A 19,598-nucleotide genomic window follows, 5' to 3' on the forward strand; every position below is an offset into this window, starting at 1 on the left:
AGGGAAATGTTGGGAAGGAGAGACGATTTTCCCACACCCTCAAGCGGCTCAGAATAAGACGAAGACCGCAAGCTATAATATATATATATATATATATATATATATATATATAAGAGATCAAGTGAGAGGGAGGTGCCGTTAAAGTCCTCTACACAATCACATTATTGCATGCTTCATAGATGTATATCACATGCGGAAACAAATGCCATTTTAGATATTAGCAGCCATATTTCAACATAAGGCTTAAACGCAGTGCAGCAGCCAGCCAGCATCCGAGGTCTAGGCCGCGAACATGAGGAAAGGAATAGGTTGTACCCCGGGCACTGGTGAGAAGAGCCAGAATCTCAGAGATCCATAAACCCTTCATTGTCCTAAAAGTTGCCAACTGTCATGCTCTGGGAAGAATGTCCCCTGCAAGACCATCAGGGGAGGGCTGAGCGTCTTTGTAAACACAATCCCACGAGTAGGAGGGCACTGGCCCCCAACCCTCACAAGTCCCAATCCTCAGTTATAGCACCTAAATGCTGTAGCCTTAGGACCTCTAAATTCCAAGATATTAGCCAGCCCCAGACCACTGATCATAAACCTGTTATACCCCCGATCGATCAAGAAAGATCAGAAAGCAGGGCTTCTGGGTCACGTGATTTGTGCTGCAAGGTGCAGGGAGGCATAACATTATAGCCCAGAATGAGGGTGGAAGAACTTGGAGAGGTGCCAGCCTGTCTGGGAGTGAGGGAAGTGTGTGAGTTAGTATGACCTCTGCTTTTCACTCAGGCACCTCTCTGCTTGTGTCAGGTGCTCTGCTACATAGACAGAAACTTATTGTTTACTTTGCACATAATTGCTGATTAGCCGCTTCGTGACCGATGACGAATGCAGCATCACCCTTGTGGAAGAAGATGGATGGACAGGGATGGGACCAATGGCCTGGCATCCCCTATGGAGAAGGTGACCTATGTAGGGAGTCTCACCAACCAGCCGCGCAGGTTTCTACTGTATGTGATGATGTCACTGATGACGCTATATGCGTACTCAACATGCTGCTTGTGCAGACTTGGCCAGAACGTTCCACGGAAGCAGAGTACTTTGTTGGCGCTTTCCATTTTTGTGTAGCAATAAACCTTGTTAGCCTTAACCTTGCAAGCGGTGTGTTTGCCCTTTTTCCCTAGCGGGTTGAATTTTTCTGTTGTGAGCGTCTAGGGGCTTTCCTGAACCCTGAAACTTTGCAGATGATTTTGGTGTCAGAAGCAGCCTCTATTGAGAGCAGAGGTGGCGTGTCTGAGAGGTGCGGCTTGACACGTTCTTGGGTCCATTTCCTCTGATTCTGATCCCTACTGGTGCTGGTACCGGTGCGGAGAAGTCGAGAGCTGCAGGGAAAACACACAGGAGAAAGGGAGCCGCTGTTTGGAGGAGTGCTGCTATGGGGCAGGTGTGCTCCCTGCAGTCTGCTGTACTGATCTTGTGTAACTGTGTGTCCAGTGGGGAGTGTGCACACAAACAGACAAAGCAGACTGTGCCTCTGGAGTCCCTTGGGTGAGCTGTGTGAAGTAGTTTTTCTTCAGCTGCCTAGAGTGTGGTGGGGTGCGGTGTCGTACGTGTTTGGTTCGGACTTGCATGGACCTGCATGCATGTATGCAAGTCCTGCAAGTCTGCATTGTGGTACCGCTGTACTACCGTTTTGTTATCTGTCTGTCTTTCAAAACACAAAGGTTACACTTGCACATCCTTATTTGAATGGTATTATCGTAGAACATAAAGATGCGTATTTATAGAGTTCAAGGTGCGGGGGAGAAAACTCAGCCTTGGTATCTAGGCTGGAAAAATATTAAGAAACAAAGAGATCCAAATTTTTTGGAAACCTGCGTCTCCTACACACTTTCTACAAGGCCCAATAATAGGCCTAATTGTTATCTTCAATAAGTATTAGTAATATTCAAAAATGCAATTGAATCAATGTTCGTGAAGAAATTCAATGAGCCCTTTTCTTTAGAGAACCTTCTTCTCCTTTTTATTAACAATGTTTAGGTAGGCCCAACGCGTTTCGAGTTTCCAATACTCTTCTTCAGGGGCATCAATTTTCAATATCAATTTCACAATCCATTCTAAAATATCAAAAGTATAAATCAAAAGTTTACCAACTTTGTTATTTGCACAGAGGTTGTAGCATAAATCACAAGAAAACTTTTTTGTTTATGGTCACAAATTTAAATGAAATGGATATCCCATCACCAATTACACTGGGCACTTAATGGTGCTTTTACAGCAACGTGATTTGTTTCTATATAGTGTGACGCAGTGTGTTCGGAGGATCTCAGAATTTTAAGCCTTAAGAGAAATGTGAATGCATTTTAGTGTGTTCCTCCACAACAGTGCTTCCACCCAGGAAAAATGTGACAAGTAATCACTTAAATATTAAATTAGACTCACCCTTACAAAAAACGGGCTAAGAAGCACCGAGGCCCCTAAGCAAAGGTGTGGATAGGCATGGTATAATGAACCATATTTTTGCTGGGGTAAAAGTAGGGGTGAAAGCTTGCTCTGTGTTCCTAAGGTATAGAGAGAAAGCATGGGTTTTTTTAGAAAAAAATTTGAGTCCAAATCGGTGGACCCAAGGGCTGCCCTTAAAGTCAAAACGTACTTGTTTAGAGGGTGTGATTTTCATCCGCAGCAGCGTGGACAGGAGGCGCTGCTTTTCGTCTACATCCTCCGCTGGTTGCTCTAATTATCTTGATCTGTGATCTCGCGCATGCGCGAGCCGCGCCAGAGGCTCTGACGTCACTCACGCGCGAGCAGCATCACGAGTCCGTAATGTAGATAATGAGTAAATAATGCCTTTGTGGCATGATCAGATGCAGTCACTCTGGTCCTGGATATGTCCAGACCAGTGTATACATTAAATGTTTGTTATAATGATGGAATGTATTAACCTGATGTAATTTGCGCACACGTGCTGGTCGCATTTGTATAAGTGACGTCACTCCAGCGACGTGGAGTATCAGTGGGACAGGTGATGCGGTACGGATATATTCAAATGGTCTACATGGGTAGACTAATGGGAATCTAATTTTGTATAGGAGAAAGAGGAATCACAGTGATGTTAATTGCACGCATGAGAGATGCTTATGACTTTGACCTAAGCCGTCAGAATGTGGCGGTGAGCTTTAAGGTCATGCATTACTAAGGAAGAAAAATGTATCCAACTATGAATATTTTTGGGTAGAAGATTATTGGCATGAGAGATGCTCATGACAACAACCTAATACGCCAGAACGTGGCAGTGCGCCTTAGGTTCATATATTGCTAAAGAAGAGCAATAGATTATTAAATGTATCAATCTGTAAATATTTTTAGGTAAAGCATTAAATAGAGTGCCCTTTAAGGTACATGGGAGAGGTTTAAACGCTAATAATCACGTAGAATGTGCTAAAAAGCACTGTGGCAGACACCCTATTTTTTTTTTTTTTTTTTTAAATGTTTATTTTGTGTTTATCAAATTTCTTTGATTTTACAAAAAGCTGCTTGGTCTGTGCAGGAGAGATCTTCGTCTTTTGTGTTGGGAGTGAGTTACTCTGCAGGTAAAAACGTTTGATTTACATATGCTTGGAGGTTATCTTCTTTGAGGCATTTTGCCAAGGATAAGTCTATGATCTTTGCTGCTGCAATCGTCCAAGATGTTTTGTTTCCACTTATGAGTCGGTTCCACCAGACTTCTTCTTCTCGTAAAACAGAGGGCTTTAGTAGCGGGAGTAAAAAAGCTTGCCTTAGGTCGATTGTTTTTGTGCAGGGTATTAAAAGATGGCGTATTGTTTCGGTTTGTGTGGGATCTTTGCACAGTCTGCAAGTACTGACGTTGGACAGACCTCTCAATGCTCTAATTTCATTTGTTGGTAAGAGGTTTAGTCGTGACCTTAAAAACAGTTGTCTTGTTGTTTTGTCAGGAAATCTTCTCACGATTAGTGGGTGATCGTTTAGTTTTTTTGTGTGTTGTGGCAAATGGGCGAGAAGTTTATTTGTTGTTGCTTTTTCTTGCGTGAGTATCTAGTCTTGCAGATCCATTTTCTTTTTGATTTTGTTGGGGGTGAGGAAATGTTCTTCTTTGGTGAAACCGAGTTCTATCAGAGTATTTTCCTTTTTTTTCGCCCAGGCGGATAACGATTTGCAGTTTCCTCTTTGAATTTCTTGATTGATTAGTTTGTACTGACTTGGAGCGTCTGGCACAATTATTTTCCTGTATAGCAACATTTCATTTGCAATGTCGCTTTCAATGAAGTTAGTCCTAGTTCTCTTCGGATTGCCGCTATCGCTGTTGATTTTGGGAATTGCATTACTTCTCGCCAAAAGTAGCCCTCCAACTTGTCCCAGATGGTTTTTGGGATTGTCAGGAAGGCTTCCCCACCATATGTCAGCGCTGGAACCACTTTGCCCTTGAAAAACTTTATGCCTTGAAAAACTTTATGATTGGGAGCAAAGAGAAGTGGCCAAATTTCCTGTCCATTGCTCGACCCTGAGCTGTTAGTTTTCTGGTCTTTTCCCAAAGATTGTGTTGCATTCTTACTTCGTTGCCTGAGCTGTCAGTTAGTACTCCAAGATATTTGAACTCTTTTACCACTTCAATTTTGATCAGTGGAATGTTTTTTTTCTAGCAGTTGATTTCTCGAGGATCAGAATTTTTGTTTTCTCCTTGTTTATTTCGAGGTTGTTTTCTGAAATATAGTTTGCTAAGTTGTTTAGTTGGCGTTGCAGTCCAACAGGGGTTTAATCAAGGATTATAATATCATCTGCGTCGAGAAGCCTTGGAGTTCGGATATCACCCGGTTTTGGTGTGAAGGTTCTGAGATCTTTACCGGAGTCTTTGTAATCCCCAATGAAAGCCGTAAAAAGTGCTGGAGCCAAAGGGCATCCTTGCTTTACGCCTCTGCTGATTGTGATTTCTTTTGATAGAGTTCCAGCGTGGTTTAGTTTTACCCTCATTGATGTGTCTTGATGCAGTGCCTTTATAGGCTCTAGTAATTGGGGTGGGCATTTCCATTGTTCCAGTTTGGCCCATAGCCTGCTTCGGTCGATTTTGTCAAAGGCCCGTGTTAAGTCCACAAACGCTATGAAGACCTTACGTTGCTGTGCTCGAGTTTTGTTCTTTATGATATGGAGTATCATGAGGTTTACTTGTGTACCAGTGTTCTTCGTAAAGCCTGATTGGAGGGATCCCAGCTGGGTGAGGTTGAAGCCCACCTTTGGAAGCCTTTTAGCAACAGTGAGCCAAAGATTTTCCCGATGGTATCTAATAGTGCTATTGGGCAGTAGTTAGTGGATCAGTTCTGTCGCCCTTTTTGAAGATCGGGACTACCGTGGCCTTTGTCCATGAGCGGGGTATCAATTTTGAGGTTGTTACCATTTCGAAAACAAGGCTTATAAACTCGGCCCATTCTTTTGGGTTGTTTTTTAAGTCTACATTTGTTATTCCATCTGGTCCGGGCGCACAACTAGGCTTTAGTTTGCGGATTGCATCTTCTATATCTTCAATGTCGGAGATGTCTTCCCAATTTGAATTGTCGTTTGCAGTGTTTAGGGTTTGTAGTCCGTTGGGGTTTTGGAATAGGGTGGAAAAGTGGGCCGTCCATCTTTCTTCACTCACTGTGTTTGCTAGGTTGTTGGCCTGGTTGCTGTCTATCTTTTTTATGAGTGACCAGAAATCTCTGGAGTTTCTTCCCATTACCTTTTTGAGCATTTCTTCTGAGTCTTGTTGGTATAGTAGAATGTGGTAAGATTTTAACCAAGCTTTATATTTTGCTGTTTCTTCTCTTAGTTTTTTTTCCATAAGTATCGATCTTGATTTTGCTGCAAGGCGTTTTAGCTTCCTTAGTGCACGGCGCTTGAGTACCAGTAGTTTATCGTACTTATGATGTCTTTGGGGGTTGTCTTTTTTCTGACCCGTTGTGGGGTTTGTCTGGTATTGAATTGACAGGGGTTGGTAGTCTGGTTCAGTTTTACACTGGTTAGGCTCTTTGGCAAGTTTCTTTTTGTAGTTTTGTGCCAGATCTTTTATCCTTTCAGCGTTCAGTCTTAGGTGGTTGCCTTGGGTTGTTACTTCCACTTCTTCCGACATTACATGTTTGACTGGGCGTTGTGTGGTCCATGATATTAGAAGGATGTTATGATCGCTTTCCTCTGTGCGTAGGACCTCAAATGAGGTTAAGAGTTCTAACATACCTTCTGAAGAGAATATATAGTCGATTGTTCCCGCTTGAGATGCTCTTTCCCAAGTTGGAATTAGGAGTTTTGTTGTTGACGGCAATGCCGTGTTGTGGAGGTTTCTGGAGTCCATTAATTTTAGCCATTTTTTGCCTCTTGAGTCTCCTCTTGCCTCGCTGTTGGGTGCTGTTGGGTAGACACCCTATAGTTCTAGCCTAGAGCTGTGTAAGAAAAGTGATAAGGAGAGTAATCATATCAAGAATGAAAATAACAAGAGACTTGGGGTGGTGAATAGCCATTTAGAGTTTCATGATTAGTCATATCCCGAGTATGGTACAGTAATCGGGAATCCAAGTGATTTGACCGAATGAAAAATTATCGGGGCTAAAATATCCGAAAACAAAGTGCTCGAATGACCAAAAGTTCAAACACTTTGTTTTCGGACATTTCAGCCCCGATAATTTGTCAAAACACACATTCTCTCACACACACACACACACAACACACCCATAACACCCCCCCACCCACACTCCCAGCATACCCCCACCCACACCACCAACATAAAGAAACCCCACTTACCTTCACCTTCACGCTGGTTCCTGCAGTGCCAGTTCCTTTTCACTTCTGTGATTGGGAACTGGCGCTGCAGGCTCCTTTTCTTTTCTTGTTTTTTTTTTTTGTTTTTTTTTTTTACGAACCCCGCTCACTATACCATAAAGTATAGTGAGCGGGGCAATGCGGGGGACACCCCAGCAGCCCCCGTTTTATTTTAATGCTACCACCAGAGGATCGAACTTTTGGTGTTCGATCCTTTGGTGGTAGCATTTTTAGAACTTTTGGTCGTTTCAACCTTTTTTTTCGGTCATTTCGACCTAAACCGTAATCGGGTGGTTAATTCAGGTGGTTAATTCATTAGGCGTAAGCACTGTTGTGGTTGACAAGGTCACTAAATGATCAGGCTTATGTATATTGTTAAAACACTATATATACAATGTATACAAACGAGAGGACATTTTTCAAAACAAATCTACCCCCAAACAGATGGGTGTACAATCCAATGTTATGCTTTTTTTCATGGTCATTGTAGGTACTTGTACTCATATATTCCTGCCTAGCAGAATTTGCAGGACCAGTGGTTCAAACAGAAAGATGAATAAAAATTAAAAGAAATTATAAAAATAAATAAAAAACATTAAAAAAAAAATCTTAATAATTGTGTTTTATGTGTCTTAATTGTGTCTTATTGGTGGGATTTTATGTAGCTATAAAAATTGACCCAAGTAATAGTCTTCATTTAGTCCTAGAGGGGTCATCGCATCCAGTTTATTGATCCAGAACAGTTCTCTATGTGCCAGTAGTTTGGGAAGATTACCTCCCATGCTCAATGGGCGTAGGACTTCCAATATTACTAGTCGCATCTGCGAGGCATTGCGTCTCATGTCTCGAAGTGTCTAAAGACAGGTGATTTGATATTGCATGTCCTAATGCATGATTTGTGTTCCGTCCACCTATCTTTGGCCCTTCTGTTTGTCTTGGCAACATAATATTTCCCACAGGGGCAGCGTAAAGCGTAGATGACATTCTTCGTGTCACATGTTGCGAAATCTTTGAGCATAACCTTCTTGCCTGTGTGCTGGTGGCGGATGTGGTCTCCTTTGATCAGGTTATTGCAATGTTGGCAATGTAAGCAAGCAAAGGTACCAACCTTCAGTTTGCTTAGTGTCCTCTGGGATGTTGGTTTACTTCTTTCAGCCCTTATGAGTTGGTCTTTAAAGTGTTTACCTCGTTTATAGGCCATCATTGGAAAGAGACCTGATAGAGTATCATTTGATTTGATTAAATCCCAGTTCTTGTATATAATTCTTATATATAAGATGACTATAAGGTAGATTGTCCTTTAGAGCGAAGTAAGTAAGGTAAAAACTTTAAAGACCAACTCATAAGGGCTGAAAGAAGTAAACCAACATCCCAGAGGACACAGCAAGGGAAGTTTGCTACTACCACAAACCCTCCAATACAAGGATAGAATCAAAGAAACTAAAGGTTGGGACACCCTGATGTTTATCTTGAAACACTTAAAGTTGAAAAATAACCCAGAAAAGAGACTGTCGCCCCAGGTTGCAAAGTGATTGATTTATTACATATTGGTTGGGGAAGCTAACTGATAACAAGATAGTTTTGTTTTCCCCAAGTAATTGCAACGCACAATTATGTTATAGGATCATGATTGGATAACATAGATTACTTAATTTTGGTCTCATAGATATTCCAACTACTCAAATGTAAGGCGCTTACAATCCAACCTGGTTTTCTACATTTCTTAAATTATAGAATTATTTAATACATTTGGTTCTGAATAAGAATTTAAATTATTTGAATAGTCCAAAATTCTTGGAATCTCAGTAACTCCAAGGAATTGTTTTTTTGCGTATGCATATTATGAATCCCTGATCACATGCCGTACTTATCCGCAGTAAACTACACAGCCCAAATGGCTGAAACACGTGTCATCAGGAAGGGCTATTGTAACCACAAACACGTGTCATCAGGAAGGGCTATTGTAACCACAGACAATACTGGCACAGAGGAAATAACTACACGGAAGACAACCTCTGGCTACATGAACCAAATCAAACGGTATAAGAAAGGCAACAGAAATGTAACACCTAAACAGGTCCGTTTTCAACTACTGTTGAACACAGGATAAACAACCAATATACCAGGAGGAGAGGAAGGAGGGGGGTACAAGATTCGAACAAATCAAGGATCACAAGAAAATACAAACAAAAGGTTCACCAGAGCGAGCGCAAAAGAACTCAACAGGACCAAATAGGACCTAATCTTATCTTGAACCTATCCAGTAGAACGATAACAGAGGCAGAAACTAAACTACTGAACAAGGGACTCTCATTTGCACCGTCTACAAGGCAGAATGAAACGGACATACACATAGATCTATTCAAATTTATCCGCAAACTAAAACTTAAGATGGTTTTTGCTACTAAAGCACCAGCTGCCTACCACCAACAGACCAAGACACACCCAAGTGATCTCAGTATCAAAGAAATAGAGGAGAATCACCTTCTTAGATCACACTGGGTAAAAGAGGGGGTAATAAAGAAAAGAAATTACGGCAAGCCGAAGCAAGAATAATTTGCAAACTGAACACAACAGTCCTCGGTCTGAACACGGACAATGAAATGGTGTCTTTTCTCTAATAGAAATACCTTGAATGTTTAACGTGTTTCTCTATGCATATATCTGAATATTTGCAAACATGTACGACCCAGCATTACTAATTGGTTGGGGAAGCTAACTGATAAGATAGATTGGCAATTTTTGTTTTCCCCCCAAGTAATTGCAACGCACAATTATGGGTAGGCTTATGATTGGATAACATAGATTACTTAATTTTGGTCTCATAGATATTCCAACTACTCAAATGTAAGGCGCTTACAATCCAAACCTGATTTTCTACATTTCTTAAATTATAAAATTATTTAATACATTTGGTTCTAAATAAGAATTTAAATTATTTGAATAGTCCGAAATTCTTGGAATCTCAGTAACTCCAAGGAATTGTCTTTTTGCGTATGAATATTAGGAATCCCTGATCACATGCCTTACTTATCCACAGTAAGACAATACCACACAGCCAAAATGGCCGCATTCGTCACAATTGGGCTATTTCCCAAAGTATGACCACCATACTAATACACTGACAACAGTGGAATAAACATCGAGGACGGACTCTTGCGAGTTCGTTGCCATGACGACCTTTGCACACAATAACCAGGGAGGGGACGCCATTTGGCGCCCCCTCGAGTCAAGGAACCACGCGATTTTACGCTTCAACACAGTCAGAAGGTAAGAGACCGTCTGTGATGTGCGGATTGCCTTTGAATTAGCATTCTGCAAAGTGAAGTATTGACAGAACGCTGCGCGAACATGCGCGCACAGCCATAATTACGAGTGCATGCACTTTCTAAGAACAGGGCCAATGCTGTGTTATGTAACTGATGTGTATATTAGTAGGAATATCAAGGCGGATACCTTGAACTTAACATTGATGACGGAACGCTGCGCGAATATGCGCGCACAGCTATAGATACTAGTGATTGTATTTCATAAGCACAGGGCTAATCCTGTGTACTTTATGTGAATTAGGATGAGAATTTCTGTGAGATACCTAATCACAGATAGTAGGCTATTACCTCTAACTAAATACTTATAACCAATATGAAAAGTCAGGGAATGAATAATATTCGAATCACCATATTTATAAAGAATGCCTTTGAAACATAGAGTGACAATCAACCTATTCACTTTTTCAAGGGATCCAAACCGGATAATGATGAGCGGAGACGCTTTCTAACGTATTAAGAGCCATACAAGATAACAAGGTAACATGGCACCACTTAATCATTTCTTGGAACATTCACATGGATACTTAACATGCACACAACCAATAAACTAAACATTATCTTTGTTTTTCTCTTGTTCCCCTCCCATGCATCCTCCCCAACGCCCCACTCCTTTTTATCTTGCTTTATTATTTTGTTTTATTTATATGCTTCTATTCATTATTTTCTCACACTACTGTTCATACACATATTGTTACTGCACAATGGTGATATTAATTGTGCGTGCTTCTTGATTTCTTTTCTGTAATATGTTTTGTAATATCCTATGCTTTTGTTGTTTCGATTAAGCAGCCCTGATTTGAAAAAAGCCTAAAGAAAGGCCGAAACATGTGTCATCAGGAAAGGTACCTCTTTATATGTAATAAATCAATCACTTTGCAACCTGGAGCGCAGTCTCTTTTCTGGGTTATTTTTCAAATTTACCTGTTTTTGTGGTCTCTTTTGGCTAAACCAGAACCTAGCGAGACATGACCTACTGCACTTATCGGATTGGCTAAAAGGAACAGATAGTAGAGATTATAACATGTCGCCACGTTAGACCAGACCTATAAAGCCAACAACTTCTGAAACTTTGATTACCTTGAAACACGGCAAGCCTCAACAAAAACTGTTCAGGACATTGAGAAAGTACAACAGGAAGCCACAGGCAATGGCTGCCTGATTCCTGAGCTCTAGCTGAGGCCGGGAAGCAACAGGGACTGAGCCCCCCCCGTGACCCTCCCAAGGTGACCGAAGGAGCCCGCGAGGGCAGTGATCCACCAGGGACCCCCCGAGAGAAACAGCAGCGCCTGGGGACCCCCGGAGAGCAGAGAACCGGCTCAGCAGCATCGGCGGCCGAGACGCCACCAACGACTGGAAAGGCCGCGGGGCCGGGAGAGGAGCGGCCGCCCACCTCAGGTGAAAGTCTGCGAGGGAGGGAGCAGCCCCCTCCTCACAGCAGGCATTCCGCCCCCACGCCGGCGATCTGCATGACGGGGGTGCCGACCCCCCCCCCGCGGGCTGGGCACACAGATCCGAGCCGGGGCGGCGGCCCCCCCGCACATCCACCACCATGCCATTTTAGCCCCTGGACCAGGCCCCGCACACAGCAGGAAAGCCGGGGCTGTGAATCCCCCCCCACCACCACGCCGCCAACCCAGGGAGGAGATCTGGGCGCAGGACGGGGTGATCCTTGAGACCGCGCAACAACCCGCCCATGGGGGGCGCCTCCCACCCTTCAGCCGACGCTAAATCCCGTCCCCTGCTGATGGGGGGGGGGGAAGAGTGGGCGAAGCCAGGAAGGCCCCCTGTCAGCGCCAGACACAAGGGTGTGAGGCCCCCGCCAGAGACGTGTGCCCGCCCAGAGGCAACCCCCCAGGAGTAGCGTAGTCCTACCCAAGTGAGAAGGGGGAGGCTCCAGTTGGCTCCCCCCGTGGGCGCCCCCCCAACACAGCATGGGCCAGGCCTGTGGGGAGAGCGGCACCCCCCCAGAGCCCAGGCATACCCAACGGCGAGGCCTGGGGTGCGCCAGATGAGCTGGCAAAAGAGTCTGCAACAATACGCTACCAGGAAGAGGGACCCAACGATAAAGGTCCGCCCTGCGACAGAGAAATGGCCCACCCGGAGGCCTCGACACCCTCTGCGGTGGCAATGGAGAGGGGCTTTGCCTCAATTCTACAGGAGATAAGGGACATGCGCTCAGATATCGCACAGAAATTTGAAAAAATGGATCAACGGGTGGACAAGGTCGAGGACAGGCTTCTTCAGGTCGAAGCATACCAATCAACATCAACAATCCAAGAGGTACAGATTAACATGAGACTAGCCGCCCTCGAAAAAAGGGAAGAGCAGAGGTCGAGGCAAATGGACGATTTTGAAAATAGGGAACGGAGAAACAACCTCAGATTTTTTGGGGTCCCCGAGGTGGAGGGGGAGACGGAGAGAGACGTCACCCGTGTGGTACGAGACATTATTGCCCTCCTTTTCGAAGAGGAAATGACCACAGAACTCACTTTTGACCGGGTGCATAGAGCGGGAGGACGGGCGGGGGGGCCCTGATCGATCCTGGTCCGGTTCCACTACTATTCAGAAAAAACGAGGGTCTTGGGGGCCGCCAGGAAAGCCCAGGAGATTAGGTACAATGACTCTCAAGTCTCCATTTTTCAAGACCTCTCCGCATATACTCTGGCCAAACGCAGGATGTGCCGCCCCCTTACTGAACTGTTGAAAGAGAAGGGGGTAAGCTACAGATGGGGCTATCCCTTTTCACTTGCCTTTGAATACATGGGCCAGCGGTCGATGCTGATTACGGAGGAAGATATCAAAAGTGCTATACAGGATTATGTAATGGAAACGACTCCCCGGAGGGGACCAAAGGGGCCTGTCCTCGGCGGAGCGAACGACCAGGGCCCGCCGGCAGGCAGAAGAAGGAGGGCTGGGGCCAGGAAATTTAGAAAAATGAATATGCCCTCCACAGCGAAGGAAGGAGAGCGAAATGACTCCGAAGGTTGAAGTGGTCCGGAATCGGAAGCAATGGCAGTCAAGCCGAATCCAGAGTCCCCTTGAAAAGCAAGTAAAAGGGGGATGACAAAAAAGGGGACGAAATTAGGGGGGGGGCTCACAAAAACAAGCTAAGTAAGGAATACCTGGCCGAGGCGGGCAGGCTGGTGGTCCGGCCAAATTGCCAGACATGGCGGAACAGACTGGCTTAACGCCGGGGAGGGGGCAGGGGGGCAACAAAGCGGTTGGGGGTTGTTTGTTAGGGAAGGGGTTTGGGGTTCAGTTGGGGTCTTGTTTAAGAAGTGTCCAAGCAAAGCGACAAAGGGAACGGGAATGGAGCAATGAAGCGATGTAGTTGACCAATAGAGGGGTAAGCGCAGACTATGGCTGACGGCCAGCCGGCCCTGGGAGTGGGTACCCTGAACGTGCGGGGGCTGAATACCCCCACAAAAAGGTCCCTGATATGTAGGGAATTCAGGAGGGCGAAGCTGGACCTGCTTTTCCTGCAAGAGACACACTGGGCGCGGGGGAAAGAGCCCAAACTGCGAGGGGGGAATCGAAGAAGTCTTCCACGCCTCCTATAAGGTTAAAAAAAGAGGGGTGGCCATACTGGTAGCAAGGAACGTTGGCTTTGAGAAAGAGGCCATCCAGAAAGACCCCGAGGGCCGCTACCGGTTGGTACAGGGCTCCTTACAGGGCTCCCCCCTAACCCTGGCAGTAGTATACAGCCCGAACGAAGGTCAGGCCCAATTCTGGGAAGAAGTAAGGGACAGACTCAAGCTGTTTGCACAAGGCCCGGTGGTGGTGGGGGGGGGGATTTTAACATGGTCCTTGACCCTACTGTTGACAGAAAGCGAGTAGGCCCCCAAATCCCCAGACCTGTTGACGAAGCTATGGCGCGCAACTTTCGGAGGGTGAATGAAGACTTGGGCTTGGCGGATACTATCCCGACGCCCAGAACGGAGGTCCCCTCCTTTACTTACTTCTCTCCCATCCACAAATCATTCTCCAGAATAGATTATATCTTTGTGGACGAGACCCTCCGCCCATATGCCACAGGATACAGGATAGACCCAGTCCCCTGGTCAGACCATGACATGGTCCGAGTCACCCTAGAGGTGGGTTGGTGTAGTGAACGCAGAGGACACTGGAGATGCAATGACGCCCTCTTAAAAGACGAGGCTCATGCCCAGGAAGTCGTGGATGCCATAACAGAGTTCTTCGAACTCAACGACAACGGGGAGGTGGGTACACACACACTCTGGGATGCCTTTAAGGGAACCCTACGAGGGACCCTTATAAAAATAGGAGCCCAGAAGAAGCGAGAGATAGAGGCCCAGGAGAAAGCCCTGCGGGAAAAGATAGCCCGTCTCCAGCCAGGACCCCCCTCTGGTCTGGTCTTGGACCATGACCGTGTGGCCGCGCTGGAGGACTACAGGCTCCAGCTGAAGGACCTCCTCCTACACAAAACGGAGAGGAGCCTCCAGATGGTCAAGCAAAAATACTATGAGAAAGGGGACAAAGCGGATAGGATCCTAGCCTGGAAGTTGAGAGAAGTCCAGAGGAGCAGATGGGTGAAGGAGGTGAGAGACTCCCAGGGATCCTCCGGATGCGACTCTCCCCACATCGGAGAGGCTTTTCGCCAATATAACAAGGCACTATACACGTCAGAGTATGACGGGGACGAAACCCAGATAGAGGCCTTCTTGAATTCCATCCAGATCCCATCCCTATCGAGGGAAGTGGCAGAGAGGTTGGAGGGCCCGGTCACCAAGGATGAGGTGGACAAGGTGATTAGTGGGATGAAGGTTGGAACCTCCCCCGGGGAGGACGGCTTCTCCGTTTACTTCTACAAGCGATTTCGCTCCTCCCTAGCCCCATACCTAGTGAGGGTTTTCAACGCTGTTCTGGAGGGGGGCATCGTCCCCGAAACCATGATGGGGGCCATAATAGCAGTTTTGCCCAAGGAAGGAAAGGACCCCGCGGACTGCTCCTCTTACCGCCCCATATCGCTGTTAAACATTGACGTGAAGATCCTGGCCAAGGTGGTGGGGAGGCGGGTGGAGGGGATTATGCCGAAGCTGATACACGGGGACCAGGTGGGCTTCATCAGGGGGAACAAAGGGTCAGACAACATACGCAAAATGATAGACCTGCTCCACTTTGCCCAAAAATCAGAGCTCGATGCATGTGTCCTCTCCCTAGACTCGGAGAAAGCCTTCGACAGGGTCGAGTGGAGATACATGGTACTCCTCCTCCAAAGAATGGGCTTCGGGGCCCATATCCAGAGTTGGGTATCTGCCCTCTACAGAGCCCCCACGGCTCGGGTCCAAGTGAATGGGAGACTGTCCGGATCATTCCACCTCACCCGAGGGACGAGACAGGGCTGCCCACTCTCCCCCCTGCTATATGTCCTTACGATGGAGGCACTGGCCATAGCAATTAGAGCCCACCCAGACATCAAGGGAGTCAAAAGGGGCGAGGTTGAATTTAAGCTTTCCCTGTTTGCGGATGACATTCTAGCCTACCTAGTGGACCCGGGCTCTTCGCTCCCCCCCTTCCTGGCCCTGGTGTCCGCATTCGGGAGCTTCTCGGGCCTGAAAATTAATACTACGAAATCTGTCTTGCTCCCAATGAGATCACTGGACCCTGAGCTCAACCCCCTGGAGAGATTTCATGGGATAGCAGTTGAGAAAAATGCCATGCGCTACCTGGGCGTACTTCTCACCAGGGACATATCCAAACTGGGCAGCTTGAACTATGACCCCATAATGGCAGTGATCACATCAGACTTGAGGAGATGGGGGAAAATGATCCTTTCTTGGTATGGCCGCATGACTGCGGTGAAGATGAACGTTTTGCCACGGCTCCTGTACCTCTTCACAGCGCTCCCAGCTAGCGTCCCAGAACAGACCTTTAGAGACCTACAGAAAGCGGTTCGGGATTTTGTATGGCAGGGGAAGACACCAAGGACGGGGAGGTCCATTCTGACCCTGCCGAGGGAAGAGGGGGGGTTTGGGTTGCCGGACTTTCATCTTTACTTCTGCGCAAGCTGCGCGTCCTCCTGGAGCACATGAAAGAAGGGCTGGGAACATATTGGTCATACTTGGGAGACATGGATGCCCACCCTCTTAAGGTCTGCGACCTCCTGTGGGCTCCCCACAAATCGATCCCGAAACACCTGAAAAAGCACCCGACCCTGGGAGTTCTCTGGGACATCTGGAGGGAGGGCCCGCGGACTGCATAGCTTACCACATGGCCGTCCCTGATGACCTCTCTCTGGGGCCACCCCCTCAATCTGAGTAGTAAGGGATTCCGGCACTCCCAGGCCTGGTCGGACATGGGAATGGAATGGGCTGGGCAGATGTTCAGAGAGGGCGAAGTCTCTCCCAATCTTTGAGTACCTCCGCCTTAAGGGCATCCTCTGCGACCAGTCATGGGGCCCGAACCTGAGGAGACAATTGACCCCCTCTGAGAAGTTCCTCGACTCGGCAACCTCAAGAAAGGGTGCAGTATCCAGCATGTATAAAATTTTAAATACATACAATCTACAGGCCAGAAGGAGCCTCTGCACATTCTGGAATGATCTGGCAGGAGAGGAGATTTCAGAAGACGCCTGGGCTAGAATATTTAAAATAGCATTCCAGGGGAACTTATTCACCTCAGACATGGAACACAACTTCAAGATTCTACAGGGGTGGCACAGAGACCCGGTAAAACTCTCAAAGATGTTCACAGGGGTGTCGCCAAGGTGCCCGAGAGGATGCGGACAGTTAGGCTCCAGGGGCCACATGTGGTGGCATTGCCCGAAAGTCCAGGCCTATTGGGAGTCAGTGAGGGGCTGGATAGCGGAAGTAACAGAGGAACTCCTACCACTAAATCCCCTAACGATGTTACTGGGCCTCCCCCCGGAGGAAATGGAACTATACCAATACCCAAGGATGTGGGAAACCATGCTGAGGGCGGGCAGAGTGGCTCTGGCTCAGCGGTGGAAGAGCCCGGAGGCCCCCTCCAAGGAGGACTGGCTGGCAAAGGTAAAAAACATGTTCCTGATGGACAAACTAACAGCCATGGTAAACAACGACTCTGGTTCATTCCTGTCAAACTGGCACGGAGTGCAACAGTCCTGGGGATGGGATGTTCACTGACCCTGTGACAAGACCCCGGCCTGTGCAGGGCAGGACGAGCAAGGTGATGTGCGATAATCAACCTGGGGGCCCACGACCCGAGGATCATTGGCCTTCAGTCAACCTGAGAAATGGTCACCACTCGCATCTTCTCCTTCTCATGAGATGCGGAAAGAACATTCAGAGCCTCCCAAGTCGATCTCTTCGGTCTGGACACAAGGTTAGGGGGGAGGGTCGGTGTTGGGGTGGAGAGTTAGAGGGGGGAGGGGGAAAGGGGCACCTATTTTCTTTTTCTTCTGTACGTATTTTTACAAAATGCCAATAAAAACCAAAGTTTAAAAAAAAAAAGAAAGAACAACAGAAAAATTGATCCTACGCAATAAAAGAAACTCAGACGGAAGGAATCATTCTAGATAATTAAGAGTACAACTCCCCAGGAGACAAGGCCAAAGACATGGATTTCGTAGTACTTTCGACATTGACAACAATTTTGGCACCATTTATGAAACTCTACGAACAGATGGGAGACCAGTTAAAAGATCAGACCACATTTCTGGCCATGTTACATTCTAAAATGGTCTATGTTGAAGAATTTGTTTCAGGCATTCAAACCGATTTAGACACCAATACGTCTAAAGCAGGGGTGCACAACTGATTTTGACAGAGGGCCGAAAGTACCTTACATGATGGCTATAGTGGGCGGAAAAGTAAATGAGGGCGGGGCGGTAGACGGGGCGTGGCAGGAGGCTTTTTCAACCCCCAATTTGTATTAAACACATGGAAGAAGAATGTGTTTTTGAGGGGTAACGATTTTTATTTGCATTTCAAACTTACATTTTGTACTACACATTTTCCATTGTTATAATTTATTTCTATTTATTTATTGTATATCGTCTGTTTAATTAAATTATATATATTTTATTGACTCTTGATTGGACATTCCGTTATTTTGGACTGCTATAGTTTGCTGTTTGGGTTGCCCAAGAGGAGTATGGCCTTCGTTGAGTCAGGTTTCCTCAAAAAGCAAAGGATGTTCATCTCCTAACTATGCCTGTTGTAGCTTTATTATTGGGTTCACTTTTGGAGTGCAACACTATGCCCCATGACCCCCTCACCCCCAACCAAACACTATGCCCCATGGCTCCCTTAACCAAACACTATCCCCATGGCCCCCTCTCCCCAACCAAACACTATGCCCCATGGCCCCCTCACCCCCAACCACAAACACTATGCCCCATGTCCCTCATCCCCAACCAAACACTATGACCCATCGCTCCCTCACCCCCAACCAAACACTATGCCCCATGGCTCCCACCCCCAACCAAACACTATGCTCCATGGCTCCCTCACCCCAACCAAACACTATGCCCCATGGCTCCCTCACCCCCAACCAAACACTATGCCCCATGGCCCCCTCACCCCCAACCAAACACTATGCCCCATGCCCCCCTCAACCCCAACCAAACACTATGCCCCATGGCTCCCACCTCCAACCAAACACTATGTCCCATGGCTCCCACCCCTCAAGCAAACACTATGCCCCATGTCCCTCACCCCAACCAAACTCTATGCCCCATGGCTCCCACCCACAACCAAACACTATGTCCCATGGCCCCCACCCCTCAAGCAAACACTATCCCCATGTCCCTCACCCCCAACCAAACACTATGCTCCATGGCCCCACCCCTCAAGCAAACATTATGCCCCATGGCTCCCACCCCCAACCAAACACTATGCCCCATGGCTCCCACCCCCAACCAATACCCATACAGACATTAACCCCCCCCACCCCCAACTCAGCACACACACTCTCAAGCATGCACCCATACAGACCCTGCATCTCAACATACACCGCACAAACATGCAAAAACAAACATTCAGGCACACCCGACACCCCTCCACCCCCGCATCTCAACAAACACTGCACAAACATACAGAAACAAATATTCATGCATACCCGACACCCCCCCACCCCGCATCTCAACATACACAACACAAAGATACAAAAACAAACATTCATGCACGCCCGACACCCCCCGCATCTCAACAAACACTGCACAATTATACAAAAACAAACATTCATGCATACCCGACACCCCCCCCACCCCCGCATCTCAACATACACAACACATACAAAAACAAACATTCATGCACACCCGACACCCTCCCACCCCCACATCTCAACAAACACAGCACAAACATACAAAAACAAACATTCATGCACACCAGAACCCCCCCCACCCCCGCATCTCAACAAACACTGCACAAACATGCAAAAACAAACATTCAGGCACACCCGACACCCCTCCACCCCCGCATCTCAACAAACACTGCACAAACATACAGAAACAAATATTCATGCATACCCGACACCCCCCCA

Source organism: Ambystoma mexicanum, chromosome 1q (assembly GCF_040938575.1).
Source record: "Ambystoma mexicanum isolate Mex_15411 chromosome 1q, UKY_AmexF1_1, whole genome shotgun sequence".
NCBI classification, from domain to species: Eukaryota; Metazoa; Chordata; class Amphibia; order Caudata; family Ambystomatidae; genus Ambystoma; species Ambystoma mexicanum.